This window comes from Toxorhynchites rutilus, chromosome 2 (genome assembly GCF_029784135.1).
Source record: "Toxorhynchites rutilus septentrionalis strain SRP chromosome 2, ASM2978413v1, whole genome shotgun sequence".
In the NCBI taxonomy this organism is placed as follows: Eukaryota; Metazoa; Arthropoda; class Insecta; order Diptera; family Culicidae; genus Toxorhynchites; species Toxorhynchites rutilus.
Window position 1 is genome coordinate 71,365,165 of NC_073745.1, and position 25,048 is coordinate 71,390,212.

At 37.4% G+C, this 25,048-nt stretch overlaps 1 protein-coding gene across 3 annotated transcripts in view; it reads right to left on the minus strand.

The window, feature by feature from the left end:
* The window catches only part of LOC129769841 (tetraspanin-11-like), a 53,638-nt gene extending 28,986 nt beyond the window's left edge, over positions 1 to 24,652 (minus strand). The window contains exons 1-2 of one of the 3 annotated variants that reach the window (XM_055772334.1): positions 24,519 to 24,652; positions 23,505 to 23,745 (exon numbers count right to left, since the gene is read on the minus strand). The gene's annotated coding sequence lies outside the window, so the exon portion shown is untranslated. Of the gene's footprint in view, positions 1 to 23,504; positions 23,746 to 24,285; positions 24,494 to 24,518 lie in introns of those variants that run through there. The other 2 variants (XM_055772335.1, XM_055772336.1) reach the window with 2 other exon arrangements.
* Between the last annotated feature and the right edge of the window lie 396 nt (positions 24,653 to 25,048).

Sequence of the window (25,048 nt, forward strand, 5' to 3'; positions counted from 1 at the left end):
TCAACGATATTGTTTTGAAGACATATTTTGAATGAAAGAATATTCAAGTTCCAAATAAGGAAAAAATGAATCTATCATTGCAAAGCTTTTAAATTAATAATTTTTAAACTATTCTCTTTTTCCATAATTTTGATATCCGTCTAAAGAAAATCTGAATCATTTTCTGCTTTTGGCTCCCGTATATAAAATTACACGAGAATGGGAAGGATAAGAGGATTAAACTTCAGAATCCCATATGAGAGTAGCTCAGATTATACTGCAGGAGATGGATAAATTCGGGTTTATTCTGAGATATAGAAGATATTATTATTCATCAAAATTGTAGAAACGGTTCTTGAAAAATGATTCTAACGCTGACCTATACTAAATACTTCTCACTATTCAAACGAGTAAGACAGAACTGAGTACAAGAGTATGCGAGATATCTATTATTAAACTCATGATAGTCATGCTTGATCTCTAGAGTAATTTATAGAAAGAGGAAATAAAATTACATTCCCATATGTTCAACAACTACATTATTCAAGAGCGTATTCCTCCTCATCTTTGAACCAGCGTTTGATTCAGCAAACTAACGCACCAAGCAAATGATTCATGGAATGAGTCCGAATAGTTGGCATTGAAATACCTAATCATTGAGGTAGATTCGCAAACTTGTCATTCTAAAACATGCGCTTAATTAAATGGAATATTATCGCATACACTTAAGGTGGGGCCAGAATGCTGCGCTATGCGTCGCGTTGCGACAATTGTGCTTTGATACTTCATTTTAAATATGTGTGTTTCCATTTAGTTGAACACAATAATGCGTTGCGTCATTAGCATCGTTGTACTAAACGCTTGTTCTAAACTGTTTGCACCGAGTTCGCGATGAGAGTGGCATGGTGTCGACGTCTGGTGGCAACTTTAAATTATGCCGTAATTTGGGTCCCAAACTCATTAGTGTATTCTCTATCAGAATAGAAAACACGAAGCCGGTTTTAAAATTCTAAAATTTGAATGAAAATTTTCACATCATGTTATTTAATTACTTGAAATACGTGTTTCTGACTTTCATTCAACCACATGGCTAAACAATTCCAGCATTGTTGCTGAATTTCTTCATTATAATATAGAGTTGTCTTCATAAACAATTTTCGTATGAGACTATTTCACCACCTGCAAACAAAAATGATTTCATTTAAATAGAATAGTTTGATATGGAAAAGCTAATTTTCATTCATAAATTTAATTTTGAAAATGTGTCCATTCCGACTGAAAATCAGCTACTCTTTCACGCTCCCCTAAACGCGGATATGTCAATGTGTTGTTTTTAAAAGCATTCAACTGATCCGTGGACACAACAAGAACAAGATGTTCATGCGAATTTTATTTCGTTTTTGCTTACATTAAAAGTGGAGACGCGAATGCTAGATTGTGACTGCAAATCAACAGACTGCATCGGGCGAATGTTTTAGTACAAAACGCAAGCAATGACAGCTGATGAGAAGCAAAGCACAACGCGGCATTCTGTTTCCACCTTTATTAATATTACCTACATAACGTTCAATCGCCCGAAATTATGCAACTGACATGTGTCTTATAAACGGGAATGAACTCTTTCACTTCACGGAGTTTATTTTTACACGCAACTGTCCGTGACAATGATGATAGACACAAAAAGTTTAAGTGAAGTGTAAGTGACGTGTGACAGTGATGTTCGTGATCAGGCCCATTATCATTGATTGTATATGAGAGTATCCTTAGTTAAAAAATTAAATTAAAATAGACAATATTGATACCTCTATTAATATGTCCCATTAGTAAACAAGCTTATGTTCCAGTCTTACAGTTTGTCAGTAAACGATTTCGTATAAATTATCTCAACCAATATGAAATCAGTTAACTTTAAAGGATTACGTGGAAAGAATTTGTTATGCTTATCTTATGAAACATCTGTTTTCAAATCATCTATAAAATGTACCTCAAACGTTACTATTGGAACATTTCTAGCTGAAAAAACACAAATCATCATAATTAATAATTTTGCCTCATTCACATCCATTTATTTACAGCGAACTTTTTGTTTTGACAAATGACGCCAATGGTGTCGAACCAAGAGCTCATTTCTAATACAAACAGTGTAGCCCGTAGGTCACCAGAAGTCAACGCACCTGTGCTGTCTGGTGTGCCCAAAGTACATTCACCCACATAAATGTAACCCTCCATTGAGCACCACACCAAAGTGACCAACTGATGTTGTTATTGTTCTAGAACACGCGAATGGGCCGTCGTACAACGTCGGAACATTTTTTCACACTTCCTGTTTATGTTCTAACGTGATGAGGGGTGCAAAAGTGGAGGCGGCAAGTGCAGGGCATGATCTGTAGTGAACATACGATTGGGTGATTAGACGATATGACTTCTAGTACCGAGCAGGAATCCACCAGCCTGCAATGTGAGGTATGTCCATTGACCACTAGGCGATACCTTGATTAGGGTCGATGTCATCGGCTGTGTTCCGGTGCGCTGCTATCAAGGTGCGATGAGTTGACCACCGAATACTGAAATTAGATTCCGGTGAATCATATGGTAATGAAACGGAAACATTCACGCGTTGTGACCACTTGATACAGCGAAATTAACGGAGAAATTTAGTCGCCACCTTCTCGATTATTCATGTTCAAACCGGTTAGTGTTTTTCTCAACTAACGTGTCAACGGTAATCTAGCATATGTTAAAAATTTTAATACGAAAACGCTGCCCCCGAAGCAGATGACAACCACCACTGGTAGGCAGTCCAGAAAAAGGTCAACGATCAATTTGTTTTACGAACCTAACGGATTATTTTTCTTGATTTTCTACAGTTGATATTTTGATCTTAGCGCCAAGATAACTCCACAACTTGAGCGCATCGCAAGCGCACGAAGCGCGTAAACACGATCCATCACGGAAAGGTGTAGTCCATATTGACATACAAACCATATCAATGGCTTAGATTGAAACATTATCCGATGCAAACACCCATTCGGTCACAGATCGAACGAAGTGATTGAGTATGGAGAACATTCCCCATACGGCAGCAGTAAATGCTGTTAATAAATATTAATGTCAACATTCCACTGGCTTGGGAAGCGGTGTTAAGAAAGTGGTTGTGACGATCGGAATTGATCGCTGACCTGCCGTTGCCCTGCCTTCTAATGGTGTGAAGCAGCGAGTGACAGCTATTCGCGTCATTTTACGATTATTGAATTTCGTGTTCGGAATAATACTCATCATAATTAATATTTTCAGCAGAGCACATCTGTTGTTACAAGGTGTCACCGTGTTGGATTGACGGAGTGAAGGAGCAACCTTACTCATGCAAATAGCTTCAGCATATGGTTGCATAAATAAAATAATAAAAGGCGGCAGAACTGATGTTGACGTTTGACCGCTTTCAAGAATAGCCGGAAGCGCGACATCCATTTGCTTAATTAACTACCGTAACTATTATTGCTGTCGTTTGATGAGACCTTACTTATTGTTTGACGCTAGAATGAATCGAACGCTGGGGGAATTAATGACTCTGGTTAGAACAGGCTTGATGACAGGTGACTTTTTGATGGCTCACAGAATCACGTTCGTTTTATTACAAATTGAACAACATTGTTTTACATTTTGATTAATAATAGTTTTCCTCGTATTATAAAACTTGTTGTTCAAATTATTTATTCACTTTGTGAAACATTCATATGGTTCAGCAGAACCATTACAATTTTCATTTGATAATTTTGAATAAATTGTTCAGGAAAAAGATTGAACGTCATTCGAAACAATTCAGGATTTTTGAAGGATGATAAATCATCTCTGTCATCATAGTGCCCGACATAAAACGTAAAAGTAAAACAGAATCACAGAAAAATAAAAAAATAAAAATGTTTCGAAAGCTGCCGCAGATTCGACCACATTTTATACCGACAAAAACAGTATTTATCGTTCCCATTTGGTTTTAGTTTAGTTACATTATGATCGTAGCCGTGCTTGAGCAACATCGCATGAGTCATTCCACCATAAACTGCTGTATATCATGTGGTTCCGATTTCATCTCGCCCTGGTAACCTTTTAGGGAGATCGGCCAGAAATTGTCAGACTGAGACATTTTCGAACGCACGACGACGAACCGGAGGTATTTTGTAATCTTCCCTCACGCTCAATATATTTGAAGCAAACATGGCTCAGCTGGGCAAAATAATAAATAATGAAATAAAACACAATGATGAATCACAGCGGAGAACACTAAACGAAGAGTGGAGAGAAGGCGAATGTCAATGGTCGCACACGTGTCGTAATTCTATGGATCAAAGCATTCAAGCACATTTTTGGTTTTGTCAATTTTGATCCGGACAGTGTGCCATAGATCAGTGGCACTCAACCTTTTTGCAGAGGGGCCACAAACACGTTTTAGTCTTGGTGTCGCAGGCCGCAAAAAAAATAAGAAGGGTACTGTTCGAGACTGTTGAGACTGTTGTGCTCCCTTGGCCGAGTGGTTAGCGTCATAACTAACATGCCGGGTGTTCGGGTTCGATTCCCGTTCTGGTCGGGGGAATTTTTCGTCAAAGAAATTTCCTCCGACTTGCACTGTGATCACGCGTATTCTAGAGCTTGCCACTCAGAATGCATTCAAGGCGTGTTATTTGGCATAGAAATCTCAACTAAGTACTAATAAAAATGACGCAAGTAATACTACGTTGAGACGGCGAAGTTCCTCTAGGAACGTTAGTGCCATTGAAGAAGAAGAAGACTGTTCGAGACACGACCGCATTGTCAACGTAGGGCTACAAAATTATAATCGGTTAGAAACAAACATTATAGTAAAGGGTGTATCACATCAAATTGCATCACGGAAAAAACGCTGTAGAAATTCGCCCAGTGAACCGATCCTTTTGAAAATTTTAGACAGTAAAATAAAAACTATTAAACAACTTTTGGCATTTTCTTTTTATTCATACTTCGAGCCCAAGCCCGTATGCTCGCACCTTCCTCTTTACCCCGTCCATAAGGTTCTGTACAACGTCAGGTTGTAGTTTTTTTTGAACAGAAATCCATTTTCTCTTGAAGTCCGCCTCCGATTTGACAACTTTTGGGTTCTTCCGGAGGGCCTGCTTCATAATCGCCCAATATTTCTCTATTGGGCGAAGCTCCGGCGCGTTGGGCGGGTTCATTTCCTTTGGCACGAAGGTGACCCCGTTGGCTTCGTACCACTCCAACACGTCCTTTGAATAATGGCACGAAGCGAGATCCGGCCAGAAGATGGTCGGGCCCTCGTGCTGCTTCAATAGTGGTAGTAAGCGTTTCTGTAGGCACTCCTTAAGGTAAACCTGCCCGTTTACCGTGCCGGTCATCACGAAGGGGGCGCTCCGCTTTCCGCAAGAGCAGATCGCTTGCCACACCATGTACTTTTTGGCAAACTTGGATAGTTTCTACTTGCGAATCTCCTCCGGAACGCTGAATTTGTCCTCTGCGGAGAAGAACAACAGGCCCGGCAGCTGACGAAAGTCCACTTTGACGTAGGTTTCGTCGCCCATTACCAGGCAATGCGACTTCGTCAGCATTTCGGTGTACAGCTTCCGGGCTCGCGTCTTCCCCACCATGTTTTGCCTTTCGTCGCGGTTAGGAGCCTTCTGAACCTTGTATGTACGCAGGCCCTCCCGCTGCTTGGTCCGCTGGACGAATGAACTTGACAAATTCAGCTTATTGGCGACATCCCGGACCGAACTTCTCGGATCACGTCTAAACTGCTTAACTACGCGCTTGTGATCTTTTTCACTGACGGAGCATCCATTTTTGCCGTTCTTCACCTTCCGGTCGATGGTTAGGTTCTCGAAGTATCGTTTTAGTACTCTGCTGACCGTGGATTGGACGATTCCCAGCATCTTACCGATGACCCGATATGACAACTCCGGATTCTCGAAGTGAGTGCACAGGATTAATTCACGACGCTCTTTTTCGTTCGACGACATTTTTCCAAATTTACGAAAAATTGACAGTGAAGCATGGCCAACGTGATCTATACACTCTTATCTGATTATAAGCGAAAGCTGAAGATATAATTCCTAAAAATTAAATTTCTACAGCGTTTTTTCCGTGATGCAATTTGATGTGACACACCCTTTAATGCAAGGATGGAACTCTTTAGTGTGAGCATTCGGTACAACTGACAAGGGACGATGGAAGAATGCTTCCACTGAGTGAGGGGCGCGAACGTTTCGAGAAGCAATCAAACGCCAGTTTGAGCAGATTTCCAAATTAACTCTCATAATGAATATGTGCTGTTGTTGCTTGATCTTTATAGCGACATTTAAACACTGAACTTACTGAATTACTAAGTAGTTTTGCAGTATCTTTTAGCAAAATTACATTTTCAACGATACAAGGAACACTCAAAGCGGCAACAGAAAGTTCGTTCCAAATCGGGTGTATGGTGGCAGTCTTCCGACAAACACTTACACATGTCCACCCGATGTGAAAATTACATGTCTTTGTTTGAATTCAAACATGATTTTCGCTAGTGTTGAATGTCTATCCCAAACGCGAACAATGATACACAAACATAAATATTGTAAACAAACACGATGTTCATAATTCACGAACATCATGTACAAACATATCACCCGATGTCGCGGTATTCATTGCTTTCGTTTCGTTTCTTTTCACGCACGGAAAGAAATTATTCATCCTAAAATATTTCTTCGTAGAATACTTTTTCACAGAAACGAACTTGAAATTTAGTTCGCATTACAAAAATTGAATGAACTAAGAGGCTATGAGTTCATGCACATTTTGCAAGTCTGATTATATAATCCTTGGTTTCGTGCAAAGAAAACATTCTCTGAATAGAAAGAAGTTTCTATGAGATTTTTTTGCGTGCATGTTGCCAATTGAAGTCTGGGGAAGCGACTGCACCATTGTCATGATAAATGCTTCCCTTCCCTTTTCATATCAACGCACCAACACACCGTGTGTTGAGTGGTGGTGGTGTGCTGTCTAATTCGCTTCTTTTACTCTACACACTGCTGTTGCTTGGGATGAAAATGCGATAGAAACTGAACATCATGTTTGAACATCATGGGAAACAAACATGACACATTCTTAAACAACGGGTACAAAAAATAATGTTTGTCTGCAAACATAAAACTGCGAGAGTAGGGAGAACACTGTTCGTCTCGTACCCAGTGTTCAATGTGAAACACGGAAGACTGTATGGTGGTGACGTCGACAGGAACCGCTTCAGCCCACTCCACTGAAAAATACCTTCTTCGCATCCAGCTTGAAATGCGCTTCACGTTGATACCACTTTTATCCCGGAAACAATTCTCGAATTAAAAAAAATGATCGATCGGAAAAGTCACCAATAATGGTTTTTCTCGAGGTTGAGTGCCTGAAAAGATTCATTTTCCATATAGGACTTTTTTTTAAGGCTAGAGGCGAATGAACTGAAAAAGTGTGAAAATCTCTACAATTCAAAACATCATCATCATTACACATTACTCTTCCAGCTAAATATTATAAAAATTAATTCGCTTTTGATTCCTTCGAATATCATTTTCGAATGCATTGATATTTTTAAAACACCTCTTTTGTCGGAAGTTTTGGTGGCTCTGTAAAGGACCGATGTGTTTGCGTGGATTTGTAGAAGCAGTTGAAGTTGGGCGATTCATGATACATTCTTATTCTCACGAGAACAACACATGAGTTTGGTTTCGTTATTGCCAATGCACGTAGCGTACTCAGTATGCATCACGAATATTCCTCTTGTGTTAAACGTGCGGCCCAAAGCGATTATATATTTGTTCACCCACCACCGTTAACTATTCGATAACGCATTGAATCAACAATTTATACATTTGATTCAACATACACAACCAATCTCCACAATACAGAATACAAAAAATACAGATGCATTCTCCAACAGGAGGCATGAAAATCTACGCGGTGCCTCCACCGAACGCAATTGCCCTACTGTGTGCGATGTCTTCCATTCTCGAGCAAAACAGCTTTGCATGACATCAGCATTGAGAAAAACTGCTGTCTGCTAATTGGAGTGAGAATGTGACCTGAACAATGATGATCATGATTTGAATTAAAGATAGTTTAACATTTCTCAGGTAATTCAATTCTAGCATTGAAAAGGGCAATTTGGAAACTAAACTACAGGGTTTTCCAACTTTAAATTCCGAAAGTAAATTGAAATAAAACACACTTAGAATTCGAATATCGATGAAACTTTTATTTCAAATTAAAGTTTGGTTTATGCCATTATGTGTGAAATACAATATCATTCAAATGTCCACCTAGGGCTTCCTCGCACACCTTGATCCGGTACAGGTAATTTTCGTTGACTATTCGGCACATATGGGGCGGTATCTCGGTTATAACTTCACGAATGTTGTCTTTCAAATGTTCAAGAGTTTGCGGAGAGTTGGCATAGACACGGTCTTTCGCATAACCCCACAAAAAAAAAGTCTAGCGGGTTCAAATCGCATGATCAGGACGGCCAATTGGCATCACCAAAACGCGAAATTATGCGTCCCTCAAATTTCGTTCGCAATATGGCCATGTTCGGTCGTGTTGTGTGGCACGTGGCGCCGTCCTGCTGAAACCACATGTCATCCGTATCCATATCTTCAATTTGTGGCAAAAAAAATCCGTTAACATGCGGCCATAGCGCTCACCATTCACAGTTACCGTCTCGCCGTCCTCATTTTCAAAGAAATACGGCCCGATGACACCACCAGACCATAATGCGCACCAAACAGTGACTTTTGGCGGATGCAATGGCCTCTCAACAATCACGTGTGGATTTTCTGAGCCCCATAGACGGAAATTTTGGGTGTTCACATAGCCACCGAGCTCGAAATGTCCCACATCGCTGAAGAAAATTTGATGCGAAAATTCAGCATTTTGCTGCTGTTGTTCGTTCACCCAATCGACGTATGCCCGACGCATTCCATGGTCACCACGTTCTAATTTTTGTACCAGTTGGACTTTATATGGATGTAGGTGCAAGTCCAAATGCAAAATTCGCCACAATGATGTGTTTGACAAGCCCAATTGTTGATCAAGCCGTGGAATCGAAACATTCGGGTCATCCTCCACACTGGCAACAACAGCAGCAATATTTTCGGCCGAACGCACATTACGATGATGCACAGGTTTCACAATATCCGCTACGGATCTAGTTTGTTCGAATTTACGCACTACATTAGCGATTTGGTGCTCTGTAGGCCGTCCATGACGACCAAAATCCGTCCGTAATGCTCGAAAAACATTTGCCGCTTTTTCATCATTTTTATAGTATAATTTAACAAAATTAACACGTTGTGCGATGCTAAAACGATCCATATTGTAAAATGGCAGACATTCAACTAACGATATGACGCTTTGGTTGACAGCTATGTCAAACGGTTGTCAGCGCAGGGCTGTATACTTTCGAAAGCCCGAAATGGAAAAACCTGTAGATTCTCGGCCTTGAGAAAGGCCATTTGGAAAACCTCGCTGCCATCTGGTCACTATCTGGATGACTGATGAAGTGAATGCTGTGGAATCGAGAATAGCTCGTGTATGCTCAATAAATTGTAAACAGACGGAGCTTATGATGAAACAACTAACTGTGGATAATGGTAATTCGACTTGCCCCACGATTTTATTTTAGTCATTTCAGCCATTTTTTAGCGGCGGCCAAATAGGATTTTCATGATCATGGATACACAGTTTTAGCATGACAACAGAGATAAAATCAACAGGAATGGGGTAAAATTTCTATTAATGTGGGATAACCCTAAAGACATTGAAATATGCATACAAACATGTCAAGCTGAAGAAAACCATTTAGAAAAGTAATCGGTCATCTTGGATTTGAATTTTTAATGATCTACTGTGTTCTACTAATCGAGCACATTATTTGACCCTAAATCCTATCAATATTGAATCAAATGTATAAATTATTGATTCAATGCGTTATCGAATAGTTAACGGTGGTGGGGGAACAAATATATAATCGCAATTTATAGTTCTGCTTTTTTTTATGCTTAGAAACATGTCATGAACATGTCACGACGCGAGAACTTTCACACAAAAATTTACGAGTAAACATTTTTTTGTCAGGTTGTAGTTGTAATTTTTCAAAGTTGTTGTTAAGAATACTTTTTCCCTGTAAAAGTTTCGATGTATGGGTGACTTGTTGGAAATATTCAGGGCTATTCAAAAATTTTTTTGAGAATTCAAAAAAAAATTGCAGCGTAATTTAAATAAAATCTTGGAATTTTTTTATGAAACTATAAACAATTTTCTACATTTCATCCTTCGACCTTATAGATGAGGAATACTTGTAATTGCGGTTGAAACTTGTTTTTTGTGATCCTTTGACCAGAACTTTGTAGATATTATAGTTTTTGGAAACAAAAATAAAGAATATAAAGCAAAAAAATGGCCTTTTTTAAAAAGTAGTTTATTTTTTCAACATTTCAAGTTGCTTAAATAATTTAAATGACAAATGTCTTCACACCCACAACATTTCAGTGCAGTCTGATATGTTACTGCCAAATGGTCAGTCGAGTTGGCATGAAATTCGTCTATTTTTTAACGATTTTATTCAGCTTTGACCCGTTTGTATGTGCGTTTGTAACTTTGTAACTTTGTCCGTAGCACTGTTCCGCATTAATAGAAACTTAACCCTCTTCCTGTTGACCGATTGATCTGAAATTTGTAACACATCTTTATCTCTGATGTCATTATAAAACAGAGTATTCCATGATCTTGGAAATCCAAGATGACGGCCGCTACAAAATGGCGGATTATGTACATATTTTCCCAAAACACCATCAATATGGGTATCAAATGAAAGGACTTGACTAGTAGAACATGGTTATTTATGAAAAATGTAAATCCAAAATGGTCGCCACCATAAAATGGCGTCATATATATTTTTTTTCCTAAATCCAAATTTCAGATCAATCGGTCAACAGGAAGAGGGTTAAGTTTCTATTCTACAACCTGACAAAAAAATGTTTACTCGTAACATTTTTGTGTGAAAGTTCTCGCGTCGTGACATGTTCATAGCATGTTTCTAAGCATAAAAAAATTTGCAGAACTATATATTGCTATAATTTATTCATAACAATGTCACGAGATATACATTAATAGTAATTGTTCAAAGAAAACATGAAATGTTGTTGTTGGAAAAAATTCTTTCCTTTTAAAATGGCCTATCTTCAGATGTACGGATGACTAACAAGTCACGCTATTCATATCATTTTCATATCATTTTTATTATTCATATCATTTGAAATTTTTTGAAAAAGAAATGTTTTTTTTCAAATTCTGAAAACAATGGTAAAAATCTTACAGTTTTTGAGTGAATTTTTTTAAATTTTGTGTTTTTTTTACTTTTTTCGAAAAATCTCAACTCCAAAACTGAAAGACTCAATCTTTCTCTCAACTCAAAAAAAAAGACCAATTGTTGGTTAAAGATGTAGAAAATCGATAGAAAAATATCAAACAAATTTAAAAAAAAATTGAAGAACAAAAATCATTTTCCTCAAAAAATAAAGTCTGATAAAGTGAGTCTGATAAATGTATATGATAGCCCTTAAAATTTCCAGCAAGTCACCCATACATCGGAATAGAGGAATAGATTTTTTCTAACAACTTTCGATGTTTGGGTGACTTGTTAGAAATTGTAAGTGCTATTTACATTTTTCTAAAGAATACATTTTTTTTCACATATTTTTTACATTATAAAATAAAACAGTTTTTGAGAAAAGTGAAATTAATTTTAGAATTTTTTTTTTTATTATAATTTAAAAAAAATTGTTTGGTTTTCTTTAATGAAAATTCCTTTGATCAGAACGTTGTAGATATTATGATTTTTGAGTTATATTTTTTTGTAAAAAAATAAGAAAAAAATTGGTCATTTTCAAAAAGTATTCTAATTTTTTATTGAAGATTTCAAGTATGCAAAAATGCTTGAATGACCAATGTCTTTACAAACACACACACACCGCGGGCCGCAGGTTTAGTATGGCTGCCATAGATGTACCATATTCAGGGCAGATGTACCATTGTCGAAAATGTAATTAAAAATGGCACACTGAACAAGACCTAATAAAAATTACTTTCAAATTGGCAACACACTTTTGAACAAAACAATGCGAATTTCACCTAAATTGGATTATTCTGGCCAAGCTGAGCTTTCAATTTCATGCAAAAATAACGATTTTTTGACGTAGGACTACGTCTAACCGGAAGATATAGGGGGTGAAATGGAAATCTAGGCACTGAACAAGTAGGAAAAAATGCAAGATTTGGAACGCTTATAACTCGAGCATTTCTCAATAGATCGCAATGGTTTTGGCATCAATTGATAGGAAATATATCTACGCATCTATCATAATGAATAACATTTCATTTTTCTTGAGATAAATAATTGAATAATTGTGAAATATCAAGCATTGTCCAAATGCACTATGTGCCCATTTTTGATTAGTCCATTTTGTGCTCCTCAAATCGTACCGACCAAAACGGGCAACCAGAGCAGCAGCGAAATAGAATGAAGTACATTGGAAAGGAAAAAGAAAAAAATGAACGAAACATTGGTCGCTGTCTCACACATGCGTAATTCTCGAGCCAGCCAGTCAGCTTAAAAATCCCCGCTCCGCTGCCGTAACGATCATTCTCATTCAAACCGTACACCACATCGGTTCGCATCAAAACACTTCAACAAACCAACCCAAGCAGCCATGTCTGGACATGGCAAAGGAGGAAAAGTGAAGGGAAAGGCAAAATCCCGCTCGAACCGTGTTGATCTGGAGTTCCCCACAAGGGTAGCTAGGCCGAGCGCGTTAGTACCAGTGCACCAGCCCACCTAGCCGGCGTCATATAGTTTCGGCCGTCGAAGTGATCGAGTTGGCTGTTAAAGCTGCTCGCGACGATAAGAAAACCCGCATTCAGAACAGAACACATTCGGTTCGGTGGACATCAAGACAACAACAGGCAGTTGCAGCGAGTGGCAAACGCAATCGCAAAACGGCAGCTGGTAAATAGCAGAAGAAAAAAGTTTGTTCTTTGGTGGCAAATCCAGAATAAGGCGGCATCGAGGGCGTTCGAAATGGTTTTTTTCAAAACCACGAGTACTAAGTTTTCTAAAATTCCATAAAACACGGCGCTTTTCAGGGCCATTAAACCTTTCAAAAAAGAGTTTACGAAATACAGTTCAATGCTTTCTAAAATAATATCCAAAATAATAATAAAACACAAATTGATTTTTTCATAATTTGTTTGCCAGTATATGATGAGTATGTGAATTTGGCAGTTGTTCTGAGCTTATTTATGGTTGGGGACTTTCCCGATTATTCAATATTCATTAATTTTTAAATTGCTTCTAGATTGAAAGTACAGTAATTTACATTTAGCTCGACATTCAGCTAATTGGACGGACCTGTAATGCGACATATTTAGTTGGACATTTTTGTAAACATAAAGTTCGAGGTCCAAATTATGACCCCACATCGAAAGTCGACACTGTACCACTGTCATCGCAAATGTTCAATTACAGGTTAAAATCGCCTCCAATGCGACACTGAGTGGTGTTTCGGCACGCCGCATTAAATGTAATTTACTGTACAACATGTCACAAGCTGGATGGGAAGAAATTTTCCAACTGTGAAAGCTGTGGCGAGTGGCAAACGCAATCGCTAAACAGGAAGGTTTAGCCGAACAAGATGGGGATATCGAGTGATAACAAAACAATAAACTCTTTAGATTAAAAATAATTTTGTGATCCTGAAAAGGACCCTTTTTAGCCTGCATGTGAATCCAACGAGCGAACAAATCGTAATGAATGTATTTTTTTGCCATCGCTGCCTTTTCTTCTTCTTCTTTCTGGCTTTAAGAGGGTTTAAACTTTTCAGTTCATTCGCCTCTATCGCTGCCTTTTAACGCTCTTTCGTTCGTCTCGTTGGACTCGCCCCTTTGGCTTAGTCTGCTGATTTGTCTCTATCCTGTGAGTGTGTACCGCTAGAGTACAAAAGGCGCGGATCCGCTGAAAAATATATCATTCTCTTTCAAACCGTAAATCAGTGTGGTTGTGTGGCATCGTTTCACATCATATCGCATCAACGGATTGGTGCCGGAGCACCAGTATACCTGATAGCGGTTATAGAATTTCGGCCGCCGGAGTGCTCGAGTTGGCTTGCAAAGCTGCTCACAACAATAAAAAAAATCCCGCAAAACCGAACAGAACAGAGCACATTCGGTTCGGTGGCAACAACTAGTTTCAGCGAGTGGCAAACGCAATCGCAAAACGGAAGCAGGTAGAAGAAGGAAAAAGTTTGTTTATACAGACTGCTTTGGTGGCAAAACCAGCCACCGTAAAACACGGCGCTTTTCAGGGCCATTAAACCTTTCAAAGAAGAGTTATTGAAAGTTTTTCACAATACCAATGCATTCTAAAGAGACATAATATGACATATAATATAAACTGATTTATTTTGTTTATCTTGTTCTTGAACTTATTGGTGGTTGGGGTCTTTTAAATTGATCATTCAGTTTTCACAAACCCATGCATGGTTTCCGAATTAAAAATGGCTTCAAATTACAACACATTGTATGCAGGATGGCATTAACGAATTTTCTCTGTAGCAAGAACTGCTTTCTTTGGTTGATAACTGGTGTTGAAAAATGAATGACGTTACATCTGCATTGTATAGAAAAATAACTAAGGAGCAACATGATGAGCTATGTATTTCCTTATTCTTCTTTCTTTGTTTTTAAGAGGCTTTGAACTTTGCAGTTCATTCGCCTCTATGTATTTCCTGCTGCTCTGTTCTTATTTTAAAGGGCTTTAATCCGAAGGTCATTCGTCCATGTATTTACTGTTGGTTTTTCAGAACGCTTATAGCTCGTTTATTTCTCGACAGATCATAGAGTTCGTCTCCAAAACCTCAGTTCTTTTTCATTTTTATTTACTTTGTTTGCGGAAACTACAAATCTTACAATTCATTCGTCTCCGAAACACGGAAACAGTTTAAGGTACAGTAATGTGCTCAATAGTGAAATATATGATAGTGAATGAGCTGATGACCACCTATGCATCCCCTATCACAGCCATCATTTTGATTATACGATACGTGCATACGTCGAAAGATGCCCGGCGTTGAACATTTAATTTACTATAAGACAGCGAGAAAAAATTGAGAAAGTTTGTAAAAAAAACGCAAAAACACAATACCAAAGGTTCTTTTCAGAACCCCCAACATGTTCATGAAGAGTAAACAGTAAACTAATCCATTTTTCAGGTAGATAGGTAGGTATTCACGTAGCAGAAGAAAATAAAACAATATATTTAAAATATATATTTAGCAAAAGCTGTCCCCTTTGTATAGTCCTACGTCACTCCGGTTATGTCCCCGACATTACCCACCCGTCTTTTTCCTCCAACCTCATAGTTTGAGCTGCGCTGGATCGGCAAAAGGATACGTTAGTGAATGTTAAAAATACAAAACTTGATCAACAAACACAAACTCCAAAACAAAGTTACACCCAATGTTCGTCCCCACAATTCATGTTCTCCATTGCATTCCTCATCTCAAATGCACAGTAGGAAAACCTTGTGGAAGTGACAATGTTGTTCCGCGGTAAAAATGCTTGCCAACATGTTGCAACCATCGATTTGTTTCAGTTTAGTTAACCCTCAACAAAAAATGAACGGTGTAAGATCAATTTACAGCTTGAAAACCTACCGCCGACTGGAGCCATGAACGAGAACGAGAGGGGTGGTAAAACGAGATGAATATTTGGCACAAAACCAAGATCGAGATGAGAGAATGAAATAGCCAAACGCGGTCGCCGACGCCGCCGCCGCTGCCACCTGTACATGTGGAACACGGTCGTTTGGGGGCCAAGAATATCAATCAAGCGCGAAATAAAGGTTCTCTGGGAGTGTTGCTCAAGCGCAGTCGAAGAGTGGAGTTTTTTGCTTGCTACCCGGCAGAAACCCGTTGCTAAAAGCGACGCTCAGACGCTTTTTTGGGCTTGTGTTCGTGTGTTGGGTTCGGTCGGTTTCGATTTAATTGCTCCTTGAGAATTCTGGGTTTCTGGGAGAAGAATAATAAGATTGTTTGCGTGCTGACCTGTGTGCACTTGGGCATTCCGAATGGAAGTTGGAGCCATAACTTGGGGCTAGATGTAGAATGGAAAATTGGGGTTAAATAATAAGTCTTTGCATACATAATAAACAAGTTCAAGAGATTCACAAAAAGTGAAAAATATCCAGAATAGAAATTTGTCTTAAGAGGGGACCCCGGTCTGGTGGAACGAAGAAATAAAATTTTTGTTTCTGGCATTTTTGGGAAGTTTATGCCCTCGGAAATGTTGTCCTAGAAGGATTTTTCGATATTTGATTTCGTTGGAAAGTTACAGCCAAAAGTATGAAGTCACCTCAAGGGATACAGTATTGCTGTACGAATGTTTAAACGCGTTTTGCTCAAAACCATGTTTTTTTTTCAACTTGTGGTCATCTTAGGATCTACTCGACCGATTTGGCTGAAATTTATTACCAGCATGTAACAATGAATTATCTAGAGCGTTACGTAGTCGTTACTCGATATCTCATTTTTTCAATTTATTATGAGCTTCTAAACTGCGATTTTTCATGAAAAATAACTCATTTTTAACAAAAATGACCGCCATTTTGGCAATTTTTCGAATTTCCAAAAACCCCTATGAAACGCTTCAGATATTGTTCTAATGTTTCAAAATATTCATTGGAATTCGTTCTGCGACACCCCGTTGCTTCAGACCCGATACCACCAGCAAGGTACCGATTTTTATACAGCTTCTACGCATACAACTTGTCAACAGCGTAATAATCATTGTTCGTGTATTCAAAAAATGGAAAATACATCTTTAAATGTACCTTAAACAATAACCAAAAAATCCGAATACTTTACTTTACATTTTCCGACAATCTAGATATGATATGAAATATGATCACCTATAAAGTTCTCCTAATGTTGAACCCTGTCCAATGAACCAATGAAAATAAACATATATTAACAGTTACTATAGGTGCTTCATATATTAATTATCATTTTATTATTGGTTATTTGTAATTTCTTGATTTCAAATTGCTATCTACCAGCTGTGCAAATCCAAATGAAATCGAACTAAAAATGCAGATTTTAAAAACATGTATTTTTGATTCGAACGAGAGTTTGTATTTCGTTTGGGCTGGAGGAAATATGAGTTATCCACAGCATTCGGGAATTTTTTGACTCAAGTGGAAGCTTTTAAAAGGGCGTATCGGTTTTAGTATGAGAAAATTCTACGTTTTGTATTAACCCAATCTTCAAATGTTTTATATATTTTTACTATAATGATATATTTGGAAAAGTTGTTGAAAATTATAAGCAAATTCATAAAATTTCATGAACATGGCGGTATAACAAGACATCTTAAAAGAGCCTATCTATATACACTCGATAAAAAAATTAGAGGAACAGAGTGCGCAGTCGAAAATTTTAAGTGATTTTTGACATGTTGTAACTCCGTGAAAAATCAACGCATATCGATGGGATGCGTATCATTTTGAAGCTATTTTCTCTTTCAGGTATTAGAATATTTTACGTACATATTTTTGTCTTGGTGTGTGTAGGTGTAGTGGGCAACAATATCAAGAAGAAAAGAAAAATCGATTTTTCTTTGTTTTTTCAAGAATATTCTGGACTAACAAAATTTTGTGCTAATTAACTTAATAGCAAATCCAATTAACATTATCAACCAGCTTTAATTTGGTTTCAAGAACGTTCCTGTAGGACCTTTCCACACAGAGATATTTCGGTTTGAATGACAAATTATCCCTTCTTCTTTGATGATGAATCATTCAATAAACAACCATCGCACCACAAATCGAAAGGCAGTTTTGAAAACTCCAATAAATTCTGCACAAGGATAATTTGTTACTTTGACGAAAAAAATTATTTAAATTTTTTGCATCGATTTCAAAAAAGTGCCAAAAACAGGATTTTTATTGTGCTCTACAAATCTACTGTAATTCTGCAAATATCGCAGTAAGGTCTAATGTTTGCAGGCAAATTTTTAACCTAGTGTATTTCCTAAACATCTGGGAACGTTTCATATTGATACGTTCAGCCGTTTTTTCTAGAAGATTTTTCAAAGTTTGGAGTAAATTAGAGGAGCATTTAAACGCAAATCTTATCAGAAGTACAGGGTTTTCCATTTCGGGCTTCCGAAAGTATACAGCCCTGCGCTGACAACCGTTTGACATAACAGTCAACCAAAGCGTCATATCGTTAGTTGAATGTCTGCCATTTTACAATATGGATCATTTTAGCATCGCACAAAATGATGAAAAACCGGCAAATGTTTTTCGAGCATTACGGACGAATTTTGGTCGTCATGGACGGCCTACAGAGCACACAATCGCTAATGTAGTGCGTAAATTCGAACAAACTAGATCCGTAGCGGATATAGTGAAACCTGTGCATCATCGTAATGTGCGTTCGGCCGAAAATATTGCTGCTGTTGCTGTCAGTGTGGAGGATGACCCGAATGTTTCGATTCCACGGCGTGCTCAGCAATTGAGCTTGTCAAACACATCATTGTGGCGAATTTTGCATTTGGACTTGCACCTACATCCATATAAAGTCCAACTGTTACAAAAACTAGAGCGTGATGACCATGGAATGCGTCGGGCATACGTCGATTGGGTGAACGAACAACAGCAGCGAAATGCTGAATTTTCGCATCAAATTTTCTTCAGCGATGAGGCACATTTCGAGCTCGGTGGCTATGTGAACACCCAAAATTTCCGTATATGGGGCTCAGAAAATCCACACGTGATTGTTGAGAGGCCATTGCATCCGCCAAAAGTCACTGTTTAGTGCGCATTATGGTCTGGTGGTGTCATCGGGCCGTATTTCTTTGAAAATGAGGACGGCGAGACGGTAACTGTGAATGGTGAGCGCTATGGCCGCATGTTAACGGATTTTTTTTGCCACAAATTGAAGATATGGATACGGATGACATGTGGTTTCAGCAGGACGGCGCCACGTGCCACACAACACGACCGAACATGGCCATATTGCGAACGAAATTTGAGGGACGCATAATTTCGCGTTTCGGTGATGCCAATTGGCCGTCCAGTTCATGCGATTTGAACCCGCTAGACTTTTTTTGTGGGGTTATGCGAAAGACCGTGTCTGTGCCAACTCTCCGCAAACTCATTTGAAAGACAACATTCGTGAAGTGTTATGACCGAGATACCGCCCCATATGTGCCGAAAAGTCATCGAAAATTACCTGTTCCGGATCAAGGTGTGCGAGGAAGCCCTAGGTGGACATTTGAATGATGTTGTATTTCACACATAATGGCATAAACCAAACTTCAATTTGAAATAAAAGTTTCATCGAAATTCGAATTCTAAGTGTGTTTTATTTCAATTTACTTTCGGAGTTTAAAGTTGGAAAACCCTGTATTTACACTAAGGTGCCAATGAATGTATGAGAAAAAATCGACCCTCAAATTTCAAAAAGTTACCCTATACAAAATGTTCACCACCTCGAAAAAACATCCTTTACCAAATTTCAGCTCAATCGGAATTAAGGGAGAGGGGGGCAAAGCGTTTGAGTTTTTTGAAAATCGGGAAATCACCCAAAGGGGGATTAAAGGAAATCGGGGTTTCCGAAAAAAAAATTTTGATGCCTAATGTCTTAAAATGGCATGAAACGTCGAGATCTAGTGTCATCTCGAATTTTTTTTTGTCAAAAATCGGCACTCTGGGACTTATTTTTTTTCGGCATGCGAAACGAAAAGTATGGTTTAAGGTGCCAATAAAAATAGCTATCTCGATTTTTCATTCGGAACTTGCTACGAAATGTTGATTTGCACAATAATATACCCTATGCAAAATTTTAGCTCATTCGGACTTCATTTACTGGTGTCGCAGACGGTAAAATTTGAGTTTTTTAGAAAAACGTAAAATCACCGAAAATCAAGGTTTTGAAAAAAACTTTTGAATGCCAAATGTCTTAAAAATTTCATCGAGATTTACAGTTATCTCAAAAAAAATTTTTTTCAGTACCATCTAAAAAGTAAGCAAAAAATAAAAGTTGGTATTTTTAGGGGTTTCTTTATTTTTTTTCTCAAAAATAACAGACTTTTGGAAAATTGTAGAAACTTGTCATGAAACTATGATGGAGGCGATCTGGCATAGTGGTAACATCCGTAACTCTCACACTAAAGGTCACGATCGACATTCTTCCAAAAATAGAAGTAAAGTGACGAATCAGCCAAAAGTGTTGAAAATCATTATCCTACTGAAAATAAAATGAAAAGCAACAATTAAAGTCCTATGCCGAGATGAATGCATTTGAAAAACAAACGTCAAATTGTCTTAGAACAGTCATTTAAGGTAAACCACTAATGGGTAAAATGGGTAAAAAACTATTTTTCAGTTATTTCAATGATTTCCAGAGAACAGCCTACACTAAATCTGGAAAAAGTGAGTATGCAAAGAAGCTAATATTTCCCCATTCAAGAAGAATTCTGAGAGCGCCGAACGTCTTTACAAGTTTCGCATCACCCATAAATTTACGATTAACCCTCCTCTACTCGCATACGAATACGCGCACAGACTGTGTGTGTCTCTATAATATTGCTATTGACGAATTTCATGCCAACTCGTCTTAGGAGTTGGCAGCACCATCTCAGAATGCAGTGAAACGTTGTGGGTGTAAATACATGGGTCATTTAAGCAACTTTGCATACTTGAAATATTCGAAAACGGAATTAGACTACTTTTTGGAAAAAGCCAAATTTTTTTTCTTAATTTTTTACAAAAATTTATAACCTAAAAACTATGATACCTAAAAAATTCTTGTCAAAGGATGAAATGTGAGAAATTGTTTAAATTTTTACAAAAAAATGCCATAATTTTTTTTGGAAAACAAAATAACAAAATAGTTATTTAAAAAATTAAAATTATTTTTTCTCAAAAACGTATTTTTTTTTTCTAAATTCCCAAAAATATATATATGAATAGCCCTTCGAATTTCCAACAAGTCGTCCATACATCGGAAGATGGGCACTTTTACAGGGAAAAAGTTTTTCGAACAACAACTTTTTCATGTTTTCTTTGAAAAAAAAAATACAACTTATCCTTATTTTGTTTAAAGTCAAGATAGCGATATAATGTATTCGACAAAGTTTTAGATCTTGTTAAAATATAAACTTATGTCGAAGACATCAACTTTCTATATTTTATAGTTTTTGGGATATAAGTCATTTTTGTATGAAGACTGCTGAAAAAAAATATGTTTTGCTTTTTGTGTGTAAATTCTCGCGTTTGACATGTTTCTAAATAGAGAAAAGAAAGCAGAGCATGTAAACTGCGATCATTTTGTCTTAAAAATGTTACAAATTAAACATTAATTGTATTTTTCCAAAGAAAAAAAATGCAAAAGTTGTTGTTCGGAAAACTTTTTCTATGTAAATGTGCCCATCGTCCGATGTATGGGAAACTTGTTGGAAATTTTAAGGGCTATTCATTATTTTTTCCCAGAATTTCAAGAGCTTATGTTTTCGAAAAAAAAATAATTTTAAAAATATTTTTTTTTCAATGAATATTCTCTAAAAAAATCTTTGGTCATTTTTAAAGAAAACCAAAATGATTTACTACATTCCATTGTTTGACTATAATTTTGTAGGTCTAAAAGATTTTTTTTTGAAGATTCTTTTTAAGTTTTGAGTTATTTCAACTTTTTTTTCGAAAAATCATTATTTAAAAACTATAAGATCTACAAAAAGTTGGTCAGAAAATGAAATGTAGGAAATTACTCAGATTTTCATTAAAAATTATCGAAGAATTTTTTGAAAAAAAATTTCATTGTGAAAAATAAATTGAAAATAAAAATTCATTTAAAAATTCATTAAACATATGCTTTTAAAATTCTGAAAAAATAGATATAAATAGCCCTTAAAATTTCCAACGAGTTTTCCATACATCGGACGATGGGCACATTTACATAGAAAAAGTTTTTCGAACAACAACTTTCAATTTTTTTTCTTTGAAAAAATACTATTGATGTTTAATTCGTAACATTTTTTATGTATAAATTATCGCAGTTTACATGCTCTGCTAACTTTTCTCTATTTAGAAACATGACTTTAAACAAAATTAGGATTAGTTGTATTTTTTTCAAAGAAAACATGAAAAAGTTATTGTTCGAAAAGATTTTCCCTGTAAAAGTGACCATCTTCCGATGTATGGGCGACTTGTTGAAAATTTGAAGTGCTATTCATACATATATTTTTGTAAACTTTAAACAAAAAACTTTCGGACTTTAAACAAAATTAGGAATAGTTGTATTTTTTTCAAAGAAAACATGAACATTGTTGTTCGAAAAAATTTTCCCTGTAAAAGTGACCATCTTCCGATGTATGGGCGACTTGTTGGAAATTTGAAGTGCTATTCATACATATATTTTTGGAAATTTAAAAAGAAAATGTTTTTGAGAAAAATGAATTTTAATTTTTAAAATAACTTTTTTGTCGGCGATATTTTTTTCCAAAATTTTTTTGGTATTTTTGTGTAAAAATTTAAACAGTTTCCTACATTTCATCCTTTGACATGAATTTTGTATCATAGTTTTTAGGTTATAAATTTTTGTAAAAAATTAAGGAAAAATAATGGCTTTTTCCAAAAAGTGGTCTAATTTTTTTTCGAATATTTCAAGTATGCAAAGTTGCTTAAGTGATCCATGTCTTTACACCCACAACGTTTCGCTGCTATCTGAAATGGTGCTGCCAACGGCCAGTCGAGTTGGCATGAAATTCGTCTATTGTGTATTTTCAGGGGTTATTGGCATTTATTTAAAGGAAAAGATATAATTGAATGAAAAAAACTCTAGAGAATATTTTTTCTTCAACTTCATTCAGTTTCAATAGTCATTTAATTCAGCCTCCACAAAACAAAACTATTGATTCTCGGTCATTAAGACCGTATGCGCGAGTACAGGAGGGTTAAGAGCTCAGAAAAAGCGCGGTGATGTTGAAATTCATTCCTGAAATACATTGTTGTAAGTCGCCTCTCGGTTGCATGATGCATTGCTGAATCAACTGCAATGTAATTCTACAATTACATACATTTCACGGAATATAGTTATCCCATAAATTGTGTTCATGAGATCGCTTCTTATTGCTAGAAATTACTTCGTACCCATCACGTGTACGATGAGCGGAAACGGTGGTTTTCCCGCCAGTGGTGAATTATTACAGGCACAAATTGAATTTTGCACGTATTCCTAGCCTCTTTTCTAGAATTGATTCGAAGAAAAATATTGACATCATATCGTGTCGTTTGGAAGCAATAAGCCTCAACTTTCAGTCATAACATCCGAATACACTGTAACCACTCTACTGTTGTAACTAAAAGTATCACAATCGAAAACAACCAGCTGCGCACTAACCTGTTTTGAGGTGTTTTGTTTTTCGATTTGGGGGAGAGGGTCGAATGCTTCCGTTTTGAGTTGCTATGGCGGCACAAATTGTCGCTCTCGGTACAAACAGCCTTTTGGCCTTCACACAGATTCCTCGAACTGTGTGTGTGTTTTGCGTTGGTGGAAATCCTTACCGGCCGAGCCAAGCACTAAGCAGTAACGCTGAGTACACAGGTTCGCCTTCTGCTCACAAATCCTCTCGCTGAAATCACTGAAATAATCGAACGATCAGGAAACAGATAGTCGTTTCATGAAGCAGCAGAGCTGCGGAAATTCGAATCGTAAATTAAATTCACACAAGCATTTCTCACTGGTTGACAACGCAAAATTTTCACTTTCAATCCGCGGATCGGATAATTTGCAACAACCGTTAGTTGCAATGGTTGTTTGGTGTGGTTCGGAATTATTGAAATCCGCGATCTTATCGAATGCAGCGCGTAGTGGTAATGATTGGTACGATTCATGAATAATTGAAATATTCAAATCGTTTGTTTTTCGCGTGGAGGGAGAATCGAATAACCGCAATAAACGCAACCTTCAAATGAGTCAGTTGTACAAAACGAAATACGGTCGTCGTGTTTTCTGTTATGCGCAAGCGAGAGTAATAAAAAAAAGCACAACAAGGCCCTCTGACTGACCGCGAGTAAAGCAAACAATATTACACAATAGTAAATTCGATTTTGAGTATTACACCGTTCGGCGCGCGTTGAGCAAAAAAAACACCAGCAAGAAAATGGTAGGATCCCCTTACCACCACCACACACAATTGTTGATTGTCGTTGAATAGTGGCGGCAGCACACAGCTAAAACAATTTGTTTAACTTTGGGGGTTCTGTGATGTCGGTCCTCTGGCTTCTTCTTTGCCAACCACAACTATTCACGGTGCGCAGTGTACAACAAACTAAATCACGTGTATAACTAATATGCCTTCAAAAACAATGTAACGAGGTAAACACAACACCAACTCAGCAAAAGAGCACTTACACACGAATGCAAAGATTGCCGCGAAATTATGCACGAATAAATGGAACAATATTCCAGAGGCAGACCCACGAGTAAAAATACTTCCTCTCTTCGACACGGTTCGAGATCGACTGAGTGGTTTGGCATCGAGTCGGAGTGGATACTCAAAACTGGATTCGATCGTATCCAACACTTAGCCCCGCGGTTGGTTGGTATGCGGACTGAGTGGTAGCGGTGGATTCGAATCACTAAGGGGAATTGGTTTGTGTATGGTAACGATCCGTTGCTGGGGAGCTAGTGGCCGGCAGAAAGGTGCGTTTAGTGGAACAGAGATTCCTAGCTGAACGTGGCTTCGTTTGATTGATTTGTATTTGACCCATTTAAATCTGGAACAATATTCTAAGTCGGAAATCCAAAAGGGTCGTTACTATCACTGATAAACATTTAAATGACAGTTGTATTCCATACAGGGATCAGATTCAGGGATTATTAACCCTTTAACACATTCGTCGCCCCGTCACCCAGATATGGGTGACACTATCCTCGTCCTA